This window comes from Dipodomys spectabilis, unplaced genomic scaffold, assembly GCF_019054845.1.
Source record: "Dipodomys spectabilis isolate Male_0828 unplaced genomic scaffold, ASM1905484v1 ptg000197l, whole genome shotgun sequence".
Lineage (NCBI taxonomy): Eukaryota > Metazoa > Chordata > Mammalia > Rodentia > Heteromyidae > Dipodomys > Dipodomys spectabilis.
In genome coordinates, this window is record NW_024870874.1 from 9,559,527 (window position 1) to 9,582,443 (window position 22,917).

Sequence of the window (22,917 nt, forward strand, 5' to 3'; positions counted from 1 at the left end):
TCATCCTGTGGCCTTGTTCCAGCATTTTGCTCTTTCCTTCCCTACCCAAATTGGACAAATGTATATACTAGATGCAAATCAGAAACACGAAATTTCTCCTGTGTGAGAGAATGAGAGTAAAACAGATTGTGTTGGTCAGTGCAGTCCACCATTCATTACATTCAATGAATTTTATAGTGAACACTTCCCACATACTACTTTGAGACAACTTTGCAAAGCTTGTCACTGTTCATATCTAAAGTGGTGAGTCCCTAATGTCTCCTCTTGACATTTTCTCAGGAGTGACTGATAGTTCGGTGCTCAGGTAAACTGTACGGTTCAATACGATGCTGACACCACTAACATTTAAAACCAAAGGAGACGGTGGGAAAACACATCATAGGGATTATTTTCTAATGTTTTGTCTAAAGGAGAACATAATATTTGTGTGAAATCAGAGCAAAAAATTGTATATCCACATGTATTTATGTAAATATTTCAAATATATGAGTAAATAAGCACTAATTGATGTCACTCACATATGCACCATTTCAAGGTTATTTCTACTCAATTCATAACAATAGATGTCACCTCAACATCAAAATTAAAAGAACAGATTTTGCATAAAACAATACCATCTGATCTGTCAGGTAGTTACTGAACTACTTGTCATCATTTGTCTTTCTAAAGGCAGACTCATGACAGATATTAAATGTAGAATGAAGGTAAGAGTATTCCATATGTTTCTTGGGAGTGGTTTAAACATTAAAAAATCTCCTGGGGAATTCCACATGCTAGTGAGGCTATAAATTATGTGGAGTGTTTATTGGTTTCTGTTGTGGTATGGCAGGCATTAGCTTATAATGAAAAAAGAAAAGGAAGCAGAGAAATTCCTTTGTTTGGAGCTTTCATGTTTTAGTTTCAGAAAAGCATATTTGTCTTGTAAAGGAACTACTTTAGACTTCAATTCTAATCTAAGGCAAAGTATTTTAACATAATTTAATTTCCACAGAGAGATATAACAATGTCTGCTGAGTACCTGTGGTGCATCAATAGTTAATAATAATGAGTGTAAGTTACCTTTACTTCTTGAACACAGTTCTTCTCATAATTTTGTCAAATGAAGGATTACTTCAAATAAAATTCACCAAGGCTTTAAAATATACACGATTTCCTTTTAGTAATCTCACTATCAACCTACTTGGTGAAACATAAAATATGTAAGCCCTCCATTGTTTGAAGTACTCTTTTCAGAGACAGAATACACAATAAAGCTTGTGATTTAGGAAAAATCTCTTCCACTGGTTGAGAAGAAGCAACAACAAATCTGTAATTTACAGCATGTCTCTTGTCTTCATTACCCTGGATTGATGGGGAGAGAAGGTAAGGGTATGCCAGAACTTATCTTTGTAAGCCAAAACACACGAATGTTAAGTTTAAGTTTCCTTGTCAACAATAGATATCTGTTACAAAGCAGTGTATTATCAATACCATAATTAATGGTTTAGGCAGCAACTGCTAAGTTCATGGAAGAAGATGGCTGTGGTGGAGAGGTGAGTTACACATTCATTCAAAGCTTGCAACTGAGCTGAGGGATTAGGGATGGAGGCAGAGCTAAAGTCAGGCTTCACTAGCTCAAGAACTGTACAATAGTCCGTGCCAGTGGCTCATGCCTGTAATCCTAGCTACTCGGGAGACTGAAGTATGAGAATGGTAGTTCAAAGCCACCCGGAGCATAAAAGTCTCCAACAGACTCTTATCTCCAATAAACTACTCAAAAAAGCCAGAAGTGCACTGTGGCTAAAGTGGTAGAGAACTACCTTTGAGCACAAAGAAGCTCAGAGACAGTTCCCAGCCCTGAGTTTAAGCCTCAAGACAAGAAGAAAGAAGATACAAGAAAGAAGAAAGAACAAGGGATACGAAGAGCACAAAATTCCCAAAGCTAAATTAGCTGAGTAACAATCATTTTTTTTTGCTTTTTTATTATTAATAAGTTTTTTTATTGTGAAAATACTGTACAGACGGGTTACAATTACATGAACAAGGTAATGAGTACGTTTCTTATCCAGCATTGTTGCCTCCTCCTTTGTTTCCCCTTCCCATCTCCCATCCTCCCAGCCCCCACCCCCCAGCCAAAGTTGTAAAGTTCGTTTTTCAATATAACAACTTGTACATCTCATTGTTGCAATGGGTCCACCTGTATCCCTATTTAAATAATTTGTTTTTTCCCTTCCCCTCCACAAATTATACCAACATCAAATACAGTGAAAACAGGGGTCATACTGTGGGGGAGGGACATACAAAGCAACAAAGAAATATCTTATAAATATGTTAGAAACAATAGCAAGAAAGAAAAAACATTTGCGTCCTTAGCTTGGGGTTCATTTAGCTTAACATCAACTTATCTGAACATTTCTGCTCGTCTCAGATATATACTAGTTATTGCAAATAAGGGAAACCATGGGATCTATGTTTCTTTGGGCCTGGCTTACTTCACTTAATATCATTTTTTCCAAGTCTTTCCATTTCCTAACAAATGGGGAAATGTCATTCTTTCTGATGGAGGCATAGAATTCCATTGTGTATATATACCACATTTTCTTGATCCATTCATCTACTGAGGGGAATCTGGGTTGCTTCCATAGCTTAGCTATGGTAAATAATGCTGCAATAAACATAGTTGTGCTGGTAGCTTTAGTATGGTCTTGTTTGTGATCATTTGGGTAAATGCCCAAAAGTGGGATTGCTGGGTCATAGGGAAGCTCTATGTGGAGTCTTTTGAGGAACCTCCATTCTGCTTTCCAAAGTGTTTGAACAAATTTACACCCCTACCAACAATGCAGTAGGGTTCCCTTCTGTCCACATCCCCTCCAGTATCTGTTATTAGTGTTCTTGATTGTAGCTATTCTAACTTAAGATATGTTAGACACAATAACAAGAAAGAAAAACCATCTGAGTCCTTATCTTGGGGTTCATTTTGCCTAATATCAACTTATCCTTTTACGAAGAAGGAGGAAGAAGAAAAGGAGGAGATGGGAGAAGAGAAGGAACAGGAAATGGAGGAAGAGGAGTAGGAGAAAGAAAAAGAAGAAGAAGAAGGAAGAATTTAGTTTAGAAACAGGATATTGTGGCTTTTCAATGTGTAGCCAGGTGATTTGTTTTATTGATTTTTAAATGAGAATTTGTCAGCGAAGTTTTTAAAGCAATAGTTTATGAACAACAAGAGTTATTGCTGATATAGGCCTCAAAACAGAAAGGAGATTTAAAATCTCAAATATATTTGAAAAACCAAGTCAAATTTTCCTTAAAACACATTCTTATAGAGTCCCCAATACATTAACATAGGTGGGGAACTGGAAGAGATGGACATACAACAGATGAATCTTCAATGTCCCTTGTCCTACAGAGCATTGGACAGTATGGGTACCTGTGAGCCAACACTACCATCAGCCACTGCTGACAGAAAACAGCCACTAACTCGAAGTTCTTTCTGCTCTATTGTATTTCAAAAATACATTAGTGGTTAAAAGTATAGAGGTTAATGAGAAATAGACATCATTTTCAAAGAGGTCACAGTGTAAGTGGTGTAATAAAAAACAACTCTCCCTGAAAGCATAAGATAGCTTGATGAAGGCAATATTGAGACTATCTGAATTTAGGAGCAGGCATCTGGTAGGGTCTAGGCATGTGAGCATGAACATGCATCCTAAATTATTGGCTTGTCATTATTGTATGGGAAAGTAAATTGTAAATAGGAAATACAGTGGACATTTCCCTCTTTCTCACCTCAGCCCTTTCAAGTATCTGCTTCCTGGTATTTTATTTTGTTGAACTTTGATTTTGGTTTTCTACAGAATTGTATTGAGATCACCTTTATCTACTGTAGTTCAGTTAGTACATTTGTATACACTTGCATACCACCCAATGTATTTAATTATGAGTTTGGAGGCGAAATCTAGCTTCCACATAGAAGGAAAAACATGGATCCTTTGTCTCTGGACCTGGCTTACTTCACTTAACATGATTTTGAATGAACAAATTTTCTTGAGTTATCTAGGTGGGATTTTTACAATCTTCTATAAACAATTGTATTTACAATCTTCTATAAATAATTGTATTTTAACAGGTGTAGGCCACATTATTGTGTTTGCCTGTTACCCAACAGCCAGATACATGCTGAGTAAGACAGTTAGATTCAGCCTGGCACCAGAGGCTCACTCCTGTAATCCTAGCTACTCAGGAGGCTGAGATCTGAGGATCGCAGTTCAAAGCTAGCCTGGGCAGGAAAGTCCAAGAGATTCTTATCTCCAATAAACCACCAGAAAAACCGGAAGTGGTACTGTGGCTCAAGGGGTAGCTTTTCACCTTAAGCTGAAAAGCTGAGCAACAGTGACCAGGCCCAAAGTTCAAGCCTCACAACCGACAGAAAAAACAAAAAAACTTAAAACAATATTGTGCTACAGTATTTACTTTTATTCCATCTTCTCCAAAAATAGATCTTCATAAAAATACTTTACAAAGAGTACTTAATTATGAGATAAACAGAAAGGAAATGTTTTATAATAGTTTAATTCCAATGTGCCTAAATCTTATAGTTGAGTCAGTCAGAACTAACACAGTTACATCAAACAAACCAAATAAAAACCCAACTCATAAAGTGGCATAAGTTTAGTTTTCATCCCTTCCCTCTCACAAATCTAAATGGTTTTCGCATTTTCCACTGGAGAGGACTTAGATTGCTATTTCCTGCGCATATGTTTTGCAAAGAGAAACCATGAGTCCCATTATATATTGTTAGGTCTTTAGTTAATCTATTTGTAAGATTTTTTGAATTAATTTCATCATACTATGTTACTATGTCATCTTTTCTTAACTTTGAAAAATATGAACATAAAATAAATGGTTTGCAGTAATTCTTGATGATCCAGTAAAGACTCATTTTCTAGGGATTTTCCTTTGTTTTAAAAATTTAATTTAAAAAATTTAAATGACCGCATGTAGGGGATAAAGTTAACATGCTTATTTATGTTGCCATTGCTTCTTAGAGTCTCCACGTTCATCAATCTCCCCCATTCCATCTTCCCCTTCTCCTAGACTCATGTCACATTTCCCACTTCCTTTACAGGGACTTTTCTGACTGTATTTGTCCTCCATTGCTTTTTTAAAAATACAGTTACCTCCTTTTGACTACATTTTTCCACTCTAAGCTTGAAAATAACTACCCTACTTTATCCCTAGTTTCTTGACCTTGCTCTTGATGCCAACTTCACTAAGGCTATGTCTTTGCTAAAGCTGTAGTATTTGAAGTATATTTCTGAATGCTTTCTCCATAGTGTTTGGGAAATGTTCCTTCAAGAAAACATCAGATTTCTTCCTAGTAAAATATCATCTGAACTTCCAGCACTTCCATTTGAGAACTTGCAATCCACACAAGAACAAAGCTTCTACAAAGCAGTGACAGTGCTGCTATACAACAGACAACATTTACTGTATTCACAGGCTGATTCAAAATCCATTTTTGGTTCTGCTGAAATCTTAACAAACTGAAAAGCCCTGGGAAATGTTCTATTGTAGAACATTTATGGAGGAGGAAGAGTGAGTGCCACTACTAGCACTCAACGAGAGTACTGTGGTCCACAGAATGTTTCTATAAGAAGTAGGATATTTAGGAAATGGCCCTGTAGCTCAAGTGGTAGAGTGCTTGCCTTGAGTTGAAGAGCAGAGGGACAGCTCCCAGGCCCATAGTTCAAGCCCCACAATTGACAAAAAAAAAGTAGGATATTTAACTGAAGAGTCAATGTTCACAACATAGATATGATTGATAATGGGCAATTAATAAAATTCCATTGAATAATCAGTTGAAAATTCTCTGAGTATTGAGATCAAAATATGAACAGTGGAAAAAGTTAATATTTTACTTAAAATATTTTTAAGCTGGAAAATAATAATAGCTGAGTGTGTTAGATAAACATATTGCAATGTTTAGGTTAATATTTGTAGGTATTACTGCATATACAAATTATTACAGAAAAATTCATAATGGATATATGAAATTTATTTGACATATAATGTTAATAGTAGTTCATTCATCCCAATTACACACACACACACACACACACACACACACACACACATATTCCCAGTATATACACAAATAATAGTATCAAACTATTAGTATAACATATCCAAATAACCAGAACATTTTTGTTCTGTTTTGTAGTAATTTATCCCTGTTCATGCAAATTATCCTTGAAATTCTGAAACAAAATTACACTTCAGTTTATAATAAAATATGGAAACCATTCTTCACATTGAGTACAAAAGAGAAATATGACTGTTAGTTAGTACTTGTTTTCTGAATAACTGAGAGAAATGTTTCATGTTATGTGATTAACATGGGTTAGCTAGGGTTCTCTTCAGAAGAAAGAAGGACAGATGAATCAATGTTTCCATGATTCTTTTAGGCATTAAAATATATGGTTCTGTCTTATTCCTAAAACTGATTTATTATGTTTGAGATATTTCCTAAGGCAGTATCTTTTTCTGTTGTTCAGGGCATGTACAGAAAGTCAATCTATTAGAATGAGTTCAATTTTTTTTATCTTGTGTAAAACCTGCTGATGAGGTTATAATTCTTCTGCTAGGAAAAGAACCAGAAAATGCACAATAAATCCTGCATTTGTGGAAAACCTGTTTCCCCTTTATCATTGTTGATAATTCTCATTTCATTGTGAGAACAGTATAATCGTGCATTGTATAAAAATATTTACAATAGTAATAGGATTACTCCAATAGGTAATTACCCCAATAGGTAATTTATACAGAAAACAGACAACTTGAAGCAGAAAAAATAAGTACTATAAATAGTTTAAATTTCACTTAAATCAAAAGCTATTTAAGATTGTTCCAAATAGTATCCAATAGTGAAAAATAATTATCATGATCTACATATGGCTACTTTAAAAAATTAATGTCTGCTGAATGTAATTTATTTCAGCTTTCCTATGACATTCAATTTCTATTGTGGCTGTTGGTTCATAGGCATCTTAATATTCTTTTATGGAACATTAAGATAATTATGGTACCCTAATTATTAGAATTGAATTTGATTGTTTATTATTCCTTTATTTTGTTTTGCTTTGTGCCAGTCTTGGAGCTTGAACTCACGGCCTAGGCTTTTGCATTCAAGGTTAGTGCTCTACCACTTGAGCCACAGCTCTACTTTTGGCTTTGGTTTTGGTGGTTAATTGGAAATAAGAGTTTCATAGACTTTTCTGCCTGGGCCAATTTCAGCTTCAAACTGAGTTCATCACATTTCAGCCTCCTGTGTAGCTAGGATTAAAGGTGTGAGCCATGAGCACCTGGCCAAAACTGTTTTTGTTTTTGTTGTTGTTGCTTATGTGTTTCTTTTTACTTTATCTCCTATAAGCTTCTATACTATATTTAGTTACTCATATAGCCTTGAACTATACTGATCCACCCAGAGTCACCTTCACAAATGATTAGAGAAAGTGAGATACTCCGGAAGCAATACTTCGCTTAATGAGACATCTTTACCCCTGTGGTCATCTCAACACTTCATTTACCTGTTACCTTGATGCTCTTGTCCTTAGACTCTGTCATTTCTTACTGTGATTCCACAGTGGCTATGTATGGTCACTTTTCTATCTTAAGATGGAAAAGTGTTTCCTTATTCTTTAGCCTCTCCATTCTTTTTTATTTCTTCTAAAGCAACATAGATTAATGCTTAGTAATCAATTGTGATATTAGCAAGTTCATGGAAAAACAAAAACTTCCCATGATCTATCAGCTTTGATCTTCCATCAAGAAAACTAGTCACCCCAAAGAAGCCAACTGTGAGATAATAATAGTTTATATCAAACTAATATTGCTATAGCTAGCTTGTGTTCGTTAGCCTTGTCTGAACTGTCAACATTGTCATGCAAAAATGCCGCTTTTTGTCTCTTACATTCTGAAAAGATTATTTCTACAACTCATTTGACCCTGTCTTCCTGTTCACAATGAATTTTTGTCTAACATCACATATCATGTTTCTTCTTTCCTCTCTGTGCCACCTTCTCCATGCTCTGCTTGTCTGCATTCTTTGACTATTCTGTTAAACAGAACGGGCTTCATTCTATCTTCATTCTGTAGTCTACTCCAGACTAAACGAGTCGGTGGCTCCCATGTTTCATTCCTTATAGAAAGGGAAAACCATCATCCATATAAAATGCCAGGGACCTTAAGAATCATTCTGAATAGCTTTGATTGCTTCTCCACATTATCCAGACCATTAGCATGCCTCCTTGATTTTACCCAGATATGGTTGAAAAACTTTTACTTCTGTACATTTCTAGCCTCATGACACATTCCTACCAGTGTATCACTGTGCATATTCTCTCACCTAGGCTGCTTCAACAGGGTCAATAGTTTCCTGTCTGGTCTCTGCACATCTCTAAGGGCTCTCCCTTTTTTTTTTTAATATAACAGCCAAAGAATTTTGAAAGGCCAATTATTTATTAATCATCTGCTATTTGAAGCTATTCTGCTTCACTCTCTGCTGCATCACTACTGGCCTTTACATGTTTGTTTGTTTAAAAAAAAATGGGCTAACCTCTGTTTAGCACCTTCTGTTTGGCTCTACTTCAAACGCACTCCCTATGTGTCTCCATTGTCATCATACTTGCTTCCTAATATTGATATGGTCATGGCTTAAATACCATTTCATCATGAAGTTGTTTCTTGATAGTGCCCATATAATTAAACCTCCACATTTCTCTTTTAAGTATTTTCCATAAAAAAGCTGTTTTGATACTAAGTATGTATTGAACTGATGATAGAGTTTCATGAGGGATAATCAGTACCATTTAACAAGCATTTGTGGAGTCCTTTGTATATGTCAGAGGCAATTTATTGTCCTTATAACCTATTAGATAGATCACCGATACTTAAAAAATAAGCAAAATTACATTTAAAAAATCTATAGTGCGCATTTCAGCTGAATGACTGTTTATCATGCACTTTTGTGCAAGGCACAAAGGAAAGACATAAATAAACTTTGCAGTGGAGGAAATCACATACTTGCAGAGAAACAGGTACATTAAAATGAGTGGGATTTAAGGAGGGGAGACTGATGAATGGGGAGGCAAATGAAAGGGGAATGGAGACAGAGTACTCAATGTGCATGTGTGACAGAGGCACTAGGAACTTGAAAGTATGGGCGGGGTCGAGACAGGAAGATGATGGAAGGGTTGGCATTGGTCAAGATGCACTATACTCATGAAGTGACTTATTGAATTGAAAATCCATTGGGCAACCATCTTAAAGTATTAAAATACGTATATTTAATTTTAAAAGTGAATAAAATAAATATGATCATCACATGGGGAGCTACAATTGAAATACTCACTTAGAATATTTATTGACGACAGGAAGTTTGGGGCAGCCTGGATATGTATTTTCAACTAAATACTGTCTGAATAGATAGAATATATCATTCCTAAATCACAGAAAATGATTGTACCCCTCGGGTAAAATTTTTTTAAAGTTTAGTCTTTGGAAGTAAAATTTCAAAGGAACTCATAGAAAAATAATGCATTTACTTTTTCTTGGTGGTCAGAATATATTTGAACTAATCATACTGATTTCCCCTCCTCCTCCTTGGCTTTTCATTTTTTTTCAGATGACTGAAAAGATTTATTGAAACCTTACGGCTGTAACTCCCTAATAAAGTTCTCCTTCAGTCATGCTGCTAATTTGGTTGACTGGTCTATTTTTAAAAATTAGCAGTTTTCAGAAACAGCCTCCAGTATTGTGGCTGTGAAAAATCTGTTGAGAAGAAATAAAAGGCTGAAACAAAATCTAATACTGTAAGCAAGTAAAAATTTTTTGGAATGATATACGATCTTTTGTTGTGCCAGTTTAGTCCCTGAGGCAGGAAAGAAAGCAATCTGGTTTTCTGAAACATTCAAATTTCTCACCTAAGCTCTGCTAAGAATCCATCATTATGGGAAAGCAGAGTGGAAACTCACCATTTTATCCTTTAATTTACAGTGTCAGTGGGAACAGCGAAACACAGATCGAGAATTCAAAGAGGAAAAAAAAAATCTGTCTTATGGCTGATATAAACTTAATTTCTTTGAACCAGGAGCCTAGGCCCTGCTGTGTAGATGTAATGATGGGCATTCCAGACTTCTTTTAATGTTCTTTTTCTGAGCTAAAGATACATGACAAAATATTCACTTAAAAGAAACTACTAAGTAACCACTTGGTAAAAACTGATCCAAGAAAAGATTTCTTTTGTTGTTGTTGGATCCTCAAGTATTTTACCTGTTATAAAAGAGAATGTTTTTAGATTGTCCTTCATGCAATACAAAAGGTCAATTCTACTTTCTACTTCTGCCCATTTCTTTCTAAATTCTATTAAGAGAAGAGTAGATGATTCTTAACGTTATCATCTTAATACCAGGATCTCAAAAAAACATTTATCTAGATATAAACAAGTACATATGTTTTCCCAGAAGGTTATATTCTCATTGTGATCATGAAGAAGGGCACGCATACATTAGCTACCATCACTTCACAAACTTGTGAAGAACTTCTTTATAATAATGAAATAAAGTGGCAGAAAATGAGGAAGGAGTAACATTGTTTAAAAAGATATGTACCCATTACCTTACTTATGTAACTGTAACCCCTCTGTACATAGTCTTTACAATAAATTTTATATTAAAATAGAAAAAGAGGAAGAAATAATAAATGAAAACATAGCTAAAGTAAGCTACTTTCAGCCATAAAAATACACTTTGGACATATTTTGTAATAATATAGTATTCCAGCACTCAAACTAAGTGATTTGTTAGAATAACCCTAGGCAAATAGTGATTTACAGGTATATACTTTCTTCAGATATCTCCCTTATCGAGATCTTGGTGAAATGTGCATAGGGTCTTGGCAGGAGTATTTTTATGTGTATGTGCCAGTCCTAGAGCTTGAACTCAAGGCCATGGTACTGGCCCTGAGCTTTATTTTTATCAAGGCTAGTTCCACTTGCAGCATTTTGTTGTTTAATTGGAAACAAAAGTCTCACAGTCTTTCATGCCTGAGCTGGCTTTGAACCACTATCCTCAGATCTCAGCTTCCTGCAAAGCTAAAACTACATATGTAAGCCATAGGTGACCAGCTGGTGTGATTTTGTTTTAAACCAGTTCCTGGTGATGCATGTATTCAGCCTAGATGGACAATAAATGCATGTTTGACCATAATACACCATTCACATGAGGAGCATCATCTGTGTTAACCAGCTGAGTTCTGAGGACTTCACACAGAACCTTATCCACACCTCCCTATGGGCCAGTTATGGTTGCCTTCTATTCATTTAATTTTCCCACCAGACACAGCCATTTCTTTTATATTCCAAGCATTGCTAAAATATGATGTTAGCTATTCAACCAACCAGGAAATTCACTGGAACAAAAAACACAAGTTAAAGTATTTGCTTGGCTAATTGGACACTTAGGTTTCACTGAATTTTGAATTGTTTATCCCATGCTTAAATCCTGTATTGGTGAAATAAGATATCACGAGTTGAACCCTATCTTTTGAAAAGTATATAATTGTTTGTGACAAAATTTTTTCATTTGTATTTTCTTCAAATAAGCACTTGTTTCCATGTATGTATATGTGTGTAAATATATATATGTACATATATATATATAGGAATGCATGCTGATGTATATAAATACACTGATGTATATAAATATCACCCACCATCTTTTATTAACCTGGATCTCTTTTTTTCTTGAAATAAGAGGAAGGAACACCTATACTACTTGCCTCTCTAAAGCTTCAAATACCATGTTCTAAGATTGCATTGGAGCCTAGTGATAAATTTCCCATTGCTTTTGTCTGTTTTAGGAAATGAAAATGAAAGGTCAAAAATCACTTCTATAGGTTTATTTTAGCATATAATCAGATAGTACATATTTTAGTATTGTATTATGGGGACTCTTGCATACCAAGGAATATCACTTTTACCAAGTTTACTAAGCTGGGTAGGAGAGTCTAATATGAGACTTCTCCTGAGGCCCATCCAAAATGTTTCATAACAATATTCAAAGGTATCATATATGTAAACACAAATATTTATGCCACATATAATATGGTGCATGCTTATGAGTATGTTTGTGAATACAGGTGGTCCCCAAATTACTATGGATTTACTATTTTGAGTGTATGATATTACAAAAGCAATGTGCATGCAGTAGATACCTCTTCTAAATGTTCATGTTCACCCAGATAAGCAATATGTAGCATGGTATTCACAAATGATGTTGGGCAGTGGCAGCAAAGGCAGCTGAAGTCAGCTAGGTTTACACATGTGGCTTTGCCATTCTCTAACAATTGACTTTAAGAAATGTCCTAAGCTAAATCTCAGTTTATTATTGCTGTTGTTGATAGTGTTATTGGTATCATTGTAGTTCTGGAGTCAGAATACAAGACCTTGCACTTGCTCAACTTGCTTGTTCAGTATTATCATTCTACCATTGGATCTATGCTTCCATAGTAGTTGGACTTTGCTGCCCAAGCTGGCCTTTACCATGATCCTGTATATTTTACCTCCCAAATAATAGGGTAACAGGTGTGAGCTACCAGCATATGGACTCTATAATTATTGATATTACATTGCAAGAAAGAAATCTTTATGAGCTGGCAATTTATTCATCATTCTTGTACATATATTTAGTGATTTAAAAGAACAGACTATAGAGAGGAGCTGAATTAAAAATGATAAAGAGGTATTCATTACCTCTTACACACAGACTCAATAGAACACTGTCTGGTAGTGTAGACACAATTATGGTTCCTGACAGAATTAATTTAGTTTAACTAAGTCTTCTTTAGGAGAGGAAAGAATAAAAGAAGAGGTTGCTGATGGTGCCTCTGCAGGAACTGTGCCCCCTCTCTCTTTCTCACCTTGCATTATTGCATGAGTTCAAGCGCAAATGAATATTTAATGACAAGTCATGTCTCAGTCTAACAGGAAGGCCTTGGGTGCATATAATCTGGGGAGAGCTTTAGGGGAAGATGCATATCTATCCGGAGTGGAGAGGAGTGAGGTATGGAGGGAGATGTATAAGCAAGGCATCTGGTCAACTTCTGAGGGGCCCGCGAGGCAGAGTCCAGGGCCATTCAGTCTTGTCGCTTAACTAAGGAGGTGGATAAATTGTCATCATCTCAATTCAGTTAAAAAGTAAGTAAAAGGCAAAACCTAATTGAGGTTGAAAGACATTATAAAGACTTAAGGAAGGGAACACTATCTACAAGATGATTGTTGACAAAAACAAGCTCCTAAATAGTGGGAATTAACATTTTGTATATTATTTGGGACATGCAAAATCATAAACTCACTAAGATTTTTAAGGAAACAAGTTGGAGTATTGAGTGATATTGTTATAACAATAATAATTTTACCAGTAACAATTATGATTGTGATGATTAATATGATAGGTATCTCTAGTTGATCCTACTAAAATGAATGTATCAGTAAACAATGCTAGGACATGAAAATACATTTAAAAGAGTATCTCTTGTTATTAGATTGCTTCATCTCAGCATATGAAAATTTAAGTTCCTGCCACTATTTAATGTCAGATACAACAGAAGTGACGTTCAACTATCATCAGCAGTGCTAATATCTATGTGTATTGAGCATTGTGATCACTTTTGCTGTAGTAATTCCACAGTAGATAATTATCTCTATTCTAGACATGAGACTGTGGCTTAGAAAGGTTAGGCAACTTCCTGGAGATGAATGTATAGAACTAAGGCTGGGACATTCTGCATTTCCAAGCAAGTATTTGGTGCATATATCTACCTTCCTGAAACCCAGGTTTCCAATCTGCATAGTAGATATAAGAACACATCCATCATAGCATTGTTTTTAAATCTTAATGAGAAAAGCAATGCGAAAGTGCTGTTAGCATTTATCATGCGATGTATCATTCTCTGATGGCACCTAGGAATCTGCATTTTCTAAATAGTCATGGGCCATTGCTAATTATCAGCTGCCTTTGGAAACCATTATTTGGAGAGAAGTCAGCAGGGACCACTGAAGGCCCTGTAGCCCCTCGATTTTGTTTGTTTGTTTTTTTTTACATCACTCTTATTTTTAGTTCTGACAATGTGAGCACAAGTCATCATTTCAGACTTTTCCCACTTTGACTCCAACTCACACCTTGAATTGCTGGGCTATTCTTCATTCACAAAGCTAGATAGAACCCTTCTCTCCCTATCCTAGGACATGTGCTAACTGAACCCAGCTGTACCCTCATAGAACGCAATGAGAGCTGTTGGCTAGTGGTCATTTCTTAAGGAGTTGAATATGATGAAGATCAAAAGCCATAGCAGACCTTCTGTGAAGTTCTATGTAGAGATCCAGCAGGATGGCAAGAAGGAAGGAGGCTGTTTAGTACATCTTCCTTACACAGCCTTTAGGAAAATTTTGAAGTTTATGAAATGTTAAATGTGGGGGGAAAATGAAGGGGCGGCTCCTCATCTGGGCCTGGCATATGTAGCAGGATTGAATTCTACACACACTAATGCAGAGATGCCAAAAGCTATATTCTTTTTCTGTTCCTCACAAGTCTTATACCATCCTGGGAGGTAGAAAAGGAGGTAAGATTTCCATAGACAGTTGTATTTAAAGCCATTTGTTGTTCTTCCAAAAACTTCAAGTCTCAAGAAAACATGAAATCTATTCAAGCTCTAAATCCCGTGTGTGATTTTGTTTTATTTTCTCCCTCCATCATTAATTCAGTTCTCTTTGTAGGACTGGAGAAAGCTTCTCCTTCAGTAGACTGTGCTATGGTTTAGAGATGGTTTGATATCGTGGGAAGATTGCTTCCTAGTGTGGCTAGGCAAAACCTACTGATAGATCCCTGAGAGTTCTGGATTCAGGAAGGATTAAAGTAGTTTTTCTGAGCCTGGTTGCTCCTTCAACAGTGAGTTGTTGAACAGAAGAACAGGACTGGCCTTACCTCTCTTTCTTACTTCTCTTGACAGCTAAACTCTCCCCTCTGCATGAGCAGCCACCTTTCTCATATCCATTAAGAGACCCTCTCCAGAGATAAACTAATGACAGACAGTGCCATCCCATTAAATCCTCAACAACAACAACAAAAACCTGAGCTACATCTCATTCTTTTCTTTGCATTTCCTATCCAGCCTTCATGACAATTGGATTGTGAAAGAAAATATGCTGACTCAGGCTGTCTTCTAGGCTCAGGTTGGTCCCATATTCATCTGATCCTGCTGTAGCTCATCTTGATTCTGGGTGAGGGGAAGTTAGGCCTACCCCGCTAAGTAAAAGATGGTGGCTTCCACATGGCAAGTGGGGTGAGTGACTCAGGAAGACACTTGTGGCTAATCATGTATGGAGATGGGAACCACTCCCTGCAGTACAAGTCCACCCTGTATCAAGAGGGAAGAAGCAAGAGACCCTGCAGACACCCAGCTCCAGGACCTTTCTTTGCACGAGGAATCCATTTTGCTGTTTCACAGCTTCTTTCAAATAAACCTTCTCTGCCTACTCTAAACACTTTCCCTGTCCTTTAATTCTCTAATCAACTGAGAAAATGAACCCAAACCCTAGGCAGCATCATTGGCATCTGGCATTGGTGCCTATTGAGCCTTTTCAATCCCATTTGGTTCTGGTTATTCAATATTAGCAGATCTTATTGATCAGAGGAGAATCCTCTTGTTTCCATCCTTTTCACCCACATCTCTGGACTCTGCCTCTTCTTTCACAGATAAGACAAAGCAAAACTTGAGGCTTTGGCACTTCTCCACTCCAGCCTCCTGCTTTATGCTTTCTTGTTCCCATTGGCTACTAGGTAACTAAGAAGAAAGATATCTGTCTCCTAAAGTGAAACTGTCCCAACTTACTTAATCAGCTTTTCTAAGCTACAGTTGAGAACACAAATCAAGGTCTTGATATCTGGCTTCCCTTCCGTGACCCAACTATTTTCCCTTAACTAGAACACCACACATCATTTACTTCACCTTCCTATAGTATGATGTTTTCACAATTTGTTACTTCCTCCCAAAGTAACCTTTTTCTCTCCAATTTGGGACTAATGAAAAGGCAAAGGAAAAATTCTTTTTTCATCAGTTTAATGTTATCTTATAAATAAATAAATATGTAACTATATATGTAACTGTATATGTATAGATAGATAGATAGATAGCATTTGATTTGGTACAAGAATCTAGAGAAAGATTTTCTTGAAGATGATTTTCAGACCAGAACTTTAGATCATTTCGCAATAAGAGCTTGTCCTCCTCTTAAAGATCAGTCCCATAAGGATACACATGAATTGATACCTAGGCAGGTGAGAGAGAGAGAGACAGAGACAGAGAGAGACAGAGACAGAGACAGAGAGAGACAGACAGAGAGATGGAGATACAGAGAGACAGAGAGAGACAGACAAAGACAGACAGAGAGACAGAGGCAGAGAGACAGAGAGAGAGAGACAGAGAAAGAGAGAGAGGGTAGTCTGAATACAGGAATCGATTTAAAATGATACATAGTTGAATTGGAACTAATTTCTTTATCTGCCTTTACCTTCAATGCCAAAGAGGAGGTAGTTTTCTCTTTCCTGATTGATCATTACTGGCTCTAATAACACAAATGATACATTTTATAGCATTATTCATTGACTTTTTTTGCTCTGGTACATATTACCGGAATTGTAAAATTTGGGTTTTGATCCAAACCAATTGGCTATTCTTTATTTTCAATTGAACTTTTTAACCCAATTTGAATAAAATACAATAATTTGGGACATATAAATATAACTCTTTACAACCTTGATACCAAAACTGCTAATATCACATTAGGGTTGGCTCAAAGATATTATCTTTAACTCTTTTCTATGTATAGAAATATGAAAATTGTAAGTTATTTTACAGGTCTTTCAGCAAATGGCTCATTACTCCATCTGTGTTTTCTCTGAATGCACCAATGTCATTCACAAACTGCTATAACTTTTGCTAATATTGATGGATAATTTCATGCTTATTGTAACCTAATGATACTATCATGTGTGATCCATTTTTAAGAAAAGGAGCTTTGAGTTCATTTAGATGAATCCCAATATTACCACTATTGGCCCTGTGATCTTGAGTATATTAGTAATATCTCTGAAATCATCTTCTCCAAAATATTTACTACTTGGCAAAACTGAATTAAGAAAGACTGTATAAGATGGAGTATATTAAAAAAAAACTGCATCAGCCTAAGTCTTATGGGCACAGAGAATATGGACACACAGTTGGTAGCAACTAATTAAGATGGTGTTATCTGCATTACCATGTAAGTCAATCACAACAAATTACAGTAGTGAGGATACTTTGTTCACATTGACTTCTATTAATGGTCACAAGCCAAGCTCTGAAAACCAAAGACTGACTTCATAGGAAGAAAAATGTATTTGATCTGGAGCAAATACATGAATAAATAGATGAGCTGCTTTGTAAACAAGGCCTTTGTACACATGGATGCGACCCCTTCTTTCCCGTCACAGGCAAAGTTCACGAATCAGCCTATGTAAGAAATTTGAACCGAGCTACCAATGAAAATAATAGGAGGTATAAAAATAAATGAAGTTACCAATAAGTTTCCAGCTTATTTGACAGTAGATGTGAAATCAAGTTTAATCTCTCCTTTAATCTAAAGGCAAACTATTTAAGGACTTGTTTTTCTCCACAGTTTGACTCAGAGCTAATTACATTTGTGCTTTAGCGGTTTACATTTTGCTAGTTTATCTCCACAGTTAATAAATCTGCTATCATAGGTTTCATCTGAAAAAAAATATTTCAAGGCAGTTTCCTAAAAGGGGGAACAAATGGTTGCAATTTTTACAGCGAACTCCAGAATCATTTTATGTCCCTGTTCTTTTTCAAAGCTGTGCGTAATTAGTTTCCTCTGTATTACATATTTGAATATTCTTGTCCTTCTTCCTTATGTTCTTCTCTGCTATGTTTATATTTATATAACAGGTGCAAACTGAGCGTATAATAGTGGAAAATAACAGTAATAAATAGTAATCTCTTGGCTCACTCCCTCTACCAAGATTACTAGAAATAGAGGTTGCCCAACCTGGTTCCATTATACAAAACCTGTTGCTGGCCAAGTAAGGTGCATTGGCATGAATGTACAGAATGTAATGTACAAAAAATTGCAAATATAGACATATATATGTGTGTGGGTTTGTGTGGCTGTGTATATATATATATATATATATATATATATATATATACACACACACACACACACACACATATATATATATTATAATTTATATAGTCAAGGACACAGGTATGTTATGCTTGCCTAAGATAATGTTTTCAACATTCACTCAATTAACAACTATTTTTGAGCTTTTAATATGCTACATAATGTGATATATAGAGTCATGAGCCAGTTGAAACAATCCACCTTCATGGTGACACAGTGCCTGAATCATAGGTTTGATTTGTAGCTACGCTGGCTGAACACTCCATCTGCTCCTTTAGTATAATATGTCATCTGAAGCTCTGTTTGGGGTCTGCCTCAGTTGCTCAGTTCTACTCAGATTCTCCCATTGTCACTTAGCACAGCAATGCTTAAACATTTCCTTCTCTAGACTGCACCTTTACCAAAGTACTATCATTCTTTGTAGATGTGTTACTGAGACATTAACTCAGGCCTCTGTTCTGCTGGAGCATGTTGATTCCTGGCTTGTGGGAAATGAACGGGTTTGCCCTTCTCCATCATTTCAAGTACTTAATCTTTCCTTTATGTATTTATTTGATTTATAATTCAATACACCTCCCACTCTCCTCTCTGCCTTGTCTTCTTTCCTCATTTTTGTGCCCAACCAATTTGTTAGAATTTGTTTATTTTATTTTTAGAATAAAGCAATTGTCCTAAATAAACCACCTGTTAAATATTGCTGTTTATATTTTAAAAAATAATCTTAGGTGTACTGATAATTGACTATTTTCAAAAACGAATAAGAAAAATTGTCTCTCAGATCTGAACTGGGAATGTCACCTAATTAAAGTTGTTTGCTTTTATAATGCTTTGATGAGTAGAAAGAAGAAAATTTTAAAAATAACACTTTTTATTAAGTATATATTTTCTAAAAGATGCCATATCACAGAAACATAAACATTCATTCATATGACATTGTCTTTAGTCTCAAAGGTAAGTATTTCTGTTTAATACATGTAACAATCAAACAATTTAGATTTCTTTGTGTTCCAAAGGCTTAGATAACTTTTTAAAGAGATTTGCATTTTTGTGTTTCCAAGATGGTGATTTAATTTGAGATTTGACTCTTAAAAGTTTAATTATAAACTTGAGTTCAAATATTATTTATCATATTTCTACTTGCCATACTGTCACATACGACTCTTTTTAGAAAAACATTCATATGATGATACTGTTTTCATTTTCAAGTTCTCCCTATTGTTGTAATGTTTTTCTGGTCAGTGGATGAATCTCCAAGGGAAGTGATTTTTATTGCTAAAAGCCTTGGATAAATACAGAAGTATTTCCTTGTAAGCTGGCCATGTTTTCCTCATTAGTGCGTCAATGTAGAACATGGGTCTGAACAAATCCCCCCATGCTCCAAGCATCCTTCTCACAGTTCTAGGCAAGCTGTACACCAGGGCAAGTTTTTACTTCATCATAAACCAGCATCTATCAATATTTACAGTAAATTTACAGCCTCTAAGTCCTTCACAATTCCTAATGCATAATTCATTTCTTTTGCCTTCTTCTTTTCTCCCCTGCAATGGCTTAGGTATGCTCTTTTGTAAGTAAAGATTTGAAGGTCAGTCTGTGGAGCTCTGCACCATTATAATGTAACTGTAACTAGTCAGCTGATCAATACATCTTGAGGAACTTTTACATGAACCTTAGACTAATCTTTTTGGCCTTCCTATGAGAACACTCTTTATACCATTAGTATTCAGAAGTGGGAAGCATTCACTTGGGCATGCTCATTTTAGTACTCTACCCACTTGTGTAATAGTGACAAACTTCTAATATCAAATACATTGAGATGGGAATGAGTAACTAAAAGCTTAATATCAATGTGTAGTTTTCACATGAAAAATAAAATTTGAAGAATATAGAAATGTTTACATAATAGTTTTTCATATTTATATTAGTATAAAATAAAAGTATAGAGAGACATGTGGTGTCAAGGAATTATCGTTACTAAAACAACAATATTTTAAGAGTAAGTCAGATTTTTGCTTGGTTTGCTACTAAAGTAATTTTTCAATTCATTGTTGCTGTGACTCTTCTGTAGAATTACACAGCTATCTAACAACTGACAACAATGACTATTATCTATCTCTTCTTTTGTCTTTGATACTTCTGAAAAATTTTAGTACAACATATTGTTAGCAACAATGCCATTTTGTATCATAATAAAATTTCCTGTCTCTATATTATATGCAGAGGTTTATGATAAAGCAAACATAAAATTTAGTAGGTTTACATCTTATATGAAAGTTATAGGGATGGAAAAATATACAAATATCGGACAGCTTTTATCAAATTCTCCAAGCCACAGTGTTTTTAATTTGAACAGTTTAAATACTTAAAATAAAATAATGTACATTTACTATATTCTACTGGAGGTTCTATAAGATGTCTATCAATTCATTCTGTAAAATTCTCCTCTACTATTAATATGCTATAAAGCTACATCAACAGATAATTACCTTAGTCACTGATGTGGTAGTCATTAATATTATTGATCTTCCATTGCTTCAGGCTTCACAGAGGCCAAGAATGCAGTGGAACAATGGATTCTTGTATGACACGGTAAATGGTGTAATAACATAGTGTTAGGCAATATAGAGACAGTATTGGGAGGTAAAAAAAAAGTGTTATCTAAAGTGAAGCCACAACAGAAGAGGGGCAGGATTAGGAAATGAGTATCAGAAGAAAAAGAATGTTCCACTCCAAGGGGAAAACCTATGGGTGATTAGTGGTTTGGACAAAAAGAAAATATTCAAAGTCTGATAATTTATAGAGCTTTATCATTATATTGATGTAAGTAAAGTAGGTGATAAAGACTGAAGGTTAGAAATGAAAATGTTACCAAGATTGAGCCTTATTTTACAGTATTACTAAATTCGTATTTTCATTTTCCTAATTACTGAAGTGTTCACCTATGGTACAAGAGCACTGATGAGTCAATCTCAACAGTTGAACAGAAGTCACAATAGATATTGACTTCTTTACTTGACAAAAAGAAATAAAGTAGGAAAGATTGAGAGAAGAGTTGAGCAAAAGTAATAAAGAGGAAAAGAAAGAGAAAGGTGTAAGGGAAAGAAGTTCAGGTCACTTAATAATAATAATGATGAAGAAGAAAATTAACAATTTTATTAAATGTCATCTGTATTTTAATAATTGGTGACAATAGGGTAGGTCTATAGATGTAACGTGCTCCGTACTCACAGTCACCAGGTGAATGAATGAAAAGTTTTGTTCGTTTATTTTTTGTTTGTTTGTTTTGTCAGTCGTGGGGCTTGAACTCTGGGCTTGGGCATTGTCCCTGTGCTCTTCAGCTCAAGGTGAGTGCTCTACCTCTTGACCCACAGCACCACTTCTGGTTTTCTAGTGATTTATTGGAGATAAGAGTCTCATGGACTTTCCTTCCCTGGGCTGGCTTTGAACCTCGATCCTCAGATCTCAGCCTCCTGAGTAGCTAGGATTACCACTGAGCCACTGGTGCCTGGCTGAAAAAAAGTGTTTATGTGATTATTTTAGCTGGAGTTTTTATATATGTAACAGTTGTGTTGTTTTATAATAAATCATTATTATTATCTAAATGAAAAACTGGGATAACAGTCATTGTTAGTTAGATTTGAGCATTTTGCATTCATGTTGCTTTTAAATACAATGATCTCCTCACTTTACACAAAATGTCTGACAGTATAGCATTCTGCCTTTGATAAAATTTGGGTTTTCAGTAAAAAGCAGGAAGTTATAAACCTATTGTCTACTACTGTGAGCTTGTCATTTATAATACCAGTTTCTTTGCTGAAATATAGTTTAAATGCTTTTTAAAATTTATTTATTTATTTATATATTTTTTTGGGGGGGTCCAGTCGTGGGGCCTGAACTCTGGGCCTGGACACTGTCACTCAGCTCTTCAGCTCAAGGCTAGCGCTTTACCACTTGAGCCACAGCACCACTTCCGGCTTTTTTCTTTTTGCTTATGAGGTGCTGAGGAATCAAACCCAGGGCCTTAGGCATGCTAGGCAAGCGCTCTATCACTGAGCCACCTTCCCAGCCAAGTTTATTTAGTGTAATGAAGTGAGAAAACTTTGGAACATCTACAAAATTCAGTGGATTAATATGTTCCAAATAATCTCTTCATGATCATACGTGGATAAGAAGATAAATGTCTATGCAAAGTGAAATTTTTAAGCAAGTAGATATGCTCACTTCCTTGTAACTGTAACCTCTCTGCACATCACCTTTACAATAAAAAATAAATAAAAAAAAAAAGATCCTCTTGTGTATATTATAGAGTTTAGGGCACTGGGTAACAGTTGGAAAAGCCACAGAGTTGATAGTTTTAAAATCAGAAATATATGCCAGACACCAGTGGCTCACGCCTGTAATCCTAATTACTCAGGAGGCTGAGATCTGAGGATCCTGGTTCAAAGCCAGCCCGGGCAGGAAAGTCTGTGAGACTCTTATCTCCAACAAACCACTAGAAAACCAGAAGTGGCACTGTAGCTCAAGTGGTAGAGCGCTAGACTTGAGCTGAAGAGCGCAGGGTCAGTACCCAAGTCCAGAATTCAAGCTCCATGACGAACAAACAAAACAAACAAACAAAAAACCAAAAAAACTCAGAAATATAT

The 22,917-nt window shown here is 35.6% G+C and overlaps 1 protein-coding gene across 1 annotated transcript in view; it reads left to right on the forward strand.

Annotated features, from left to right (window-relative positions):
- Positions 1–22,917, forward strand: part of Kcnd2 (potassium voltage-gated channel subfamily D member 2) — a 475,705-nt gene that overhangs the window by 134,997 nt on the left and 317,791 nt on the right. The gene's annotated exons all lie outside the window — the stretch shown is intronic.